This window comes from Schistocerca americana, unplaced genomic scaffold (assembly GCF_021461395.2).
Source record: "Schistocerca americana isolate TAMUIC-IGC-003095 unplaced genomic scaffold, iqSchAmer2.1 HiC_scaffold_112, whole genome shotgun sequence".
Taxonomy (NCBI): Eukaryota; Metazoa; Arthropoda; class Insecta; order Orthoptera; family Acrididae; genus Schistocerca; species Schistocerca americana.
In genome coordinates, this window is record NW_025725176.1 from 62501 (window position 1) to 65000 (window position 2500).

At 63.1% G+C, this 2500-nt stretch overlaps 1 pseudogene; it reads left to right on the forward strand.

Moving 5' to 3' along the window:
• LOC124560908 overlaps window positions 1–2500 on the forward strand; it is a 7952-nt pseudogene that overhangs the window by 1841 nt on the left and 3611 nt on the right.

Consider the following 2500-nt stretch of genomic DNA (forward strand, 5'->3'; position numbering starts at 1 on the left):
GAGGGCTGACGCGGAGAAGGGTTTCGTGTGAACAGCCGTTGCACACGAGTCAGTCGATCCTAAGCCCTAGGAGAAATCCGATGTTGATGGGGGCCGTCATAGCATGATGCACTTTGTGCTGGCCCCCGTTGGGCGAAAGGGAATCCGGTTCCTATTCCGGAACCCGGCAGCGGAACCGATACAAGTCGGGCCCCTCTTTTAGAGATGCTCGTCGGGGTAACCCAAAAGGACCCGGAGACGCCGTCGGGAGATCGGGGAAGAGTTTTCTTTTCTGCATGAGCGTTCGAGTTCCCTGGAATCCTCTAGCAGGGAGATAGGGTTTGGAACGCGAAGAGCACCGCAGTTGCGGCGGTGTCCCGATCTTCCCCTCGGACCTTGAAAATCCGGGAGAGGGCCACGTGGAGGTGTCGCGCCGGTTCGTACCCATATCCGCAGCAGGTCTCCAAGGTGAAGAGCCTCTAGTCGATAGAATAATGTAGGTAAGGGAAGTCGGCAAATTGGATCCGTAACTTCGGGATAAGGATTGGCTCTGAGGATCGGGGCGTGTCGGGCTTGGTCGGGAAGTGGGTCAGCGCTAACGTGCCGGGCCTGGGCGAGGTGAGTGCCGTAGGGGTGCCGGTAAGTGCGGGCGTTTAGCGCGGGCGTGGTCTGCTCTCGCCGTTGGTTGGCCTCGTGCTGGCCGGCGGTGCAGGATGCGCGCGCCTGCGCGGCGTTCGCGCCCCGGTGCTTCAACCTGCGTGCAGGATCCGAGCTCGGTCCCGTGCCTTGGCCTCCCACGGATCTTCCTTGCTGCGAGGCCGCGTCCGCCTTAGCGTGCTCCTCCGGGGGCGCGCGGGTGCGCGGATTCTCTTCGGCCGCCATTCAACGATCAACTCAGAACTGGCACGGACTGGGGGAATCCGACTGTCTAATTAAAACAAAGCATTGCGATGGCCCTAGCGGGTGTTGACGCAATGTGATTTCTGCCCAGTGCTCTGAATGTCAACGTGAAGAAATTCAAGCAAGCGCGGGTAAACGGCGGGAGTAACTATGACTCTCTTAAGGTGGCCAAGTGGCAGCGGTGTGGCTGCATCCGGACTTGGCTTCTCGAAGTGCGGTCTTGATGTAGTCGTGCTGCTGCTGCGAGGTGCCTTCCTTGGGTTATAGTTACAGGGAGAGTGATGCGCAATACATGGGCCTAGCCCTCTTAGCCTCTCCTCTCCTGCGGTCTTCTCCCCTTCTCGTGGGCCCGCTGATTTCGCAGAGTGGAAGACCGCACCAGGGGCTTGGGGGGGTTACCAGCCCCCCCTCGCACTATCCCTTTTTTAGTTGGGGGCAGTAAGCAGAGAACAAGTGGTGGCCCTTCCGCTGAAGGTGCCACCCCAACTCCCCCAGCACCTAGCCGGCCAACCGGCCGTGCCGAAAATCTTGTAACTTTTGCAGCTATGTATACCTGTAGTGAGTGCCACCGCAGCTTTACAACCAAGAACGGTCTCGGGGTCCATCGCCGCCGCCAACATCTTGCGGCCGCCAACGCGGAGATCGTCACGGAGAGGCATCGCGCGAGGTGGACGGAGGAAGAAGTCCTGTCGCTCGCCAAGGCGGAGGCCGAACTGTTCCTTGAGAGGGACGCCCGGTTCTTCTTCGTCAATCAAGAACTCATCAGGATGTTCCCCGACCGAACGCTCGAGGCAATCAAGTGCCGACGGCGGCAAGCTGCCCACAAGCAGCTTGTCCGCCAATTCATGGAGGCGCTTGAGATCGGTCGGGGGGAAGAGCCGGCGTCCCGCCGGGGAGCAGCGAGCCCGCTGCCTGACGCGGGCGAGGCCGCTGCGCCGCCCGTCGACGCAGCCGAGGACTTCGCGGCCGACACCACCGGGCCGCCGCCGGAGGGGCCGACTGACGCCGCCATCTGGGAGCATCTGGCGGGGCTACCCGCTTCCGCCCAGCGTTTCTCTGCCCTGGATCGTGTCATAGGTCTAGGGCGGGGCACGCCGCCCGATGTCATCCTGGGCATGCTCCCGGATGCCCTTGCGTCGGTCGGGTCCAGAGGGGAGAGATCGATCACCAGGACACAGCGGCCGCGCCAACCATCGAAGCGGCCGCCTGCCGCGCCGCCGACGCAGAAGCGCAAGCGGCGCCGCTGGGAGTACGCGAGAACGCAGGATGCCTTCCGACGGTCGCGTGCACGTTGCGTGCGCGGCCTCTTGGATGGCACCCTGCTCCAGCCGCCACCTGCCATCCCTGGTCTGCTGGACTTCTGGGCGGACCTCTTCACCAAGAAGCCCATCTCCACCGCGGGCTTCATTCGTGACCGCCTCCTCCCGCACTCAGAGCCTGTCGCTCTCGAGTGCATATGGGGGCCGGTCACACATGAGGAGGTCGCCGCCGCGTTGCCGCCCAGGGGATCAGCAGCCGGGCCGGACGGCCTTACCCCAGCGGAGTTGCGGCGCCTGCCGCACGAAGTCCTGGTGAAAGTGATGAATCTCTTCCTTCTGGCCCGCGCCCTTCCGGAACGCCT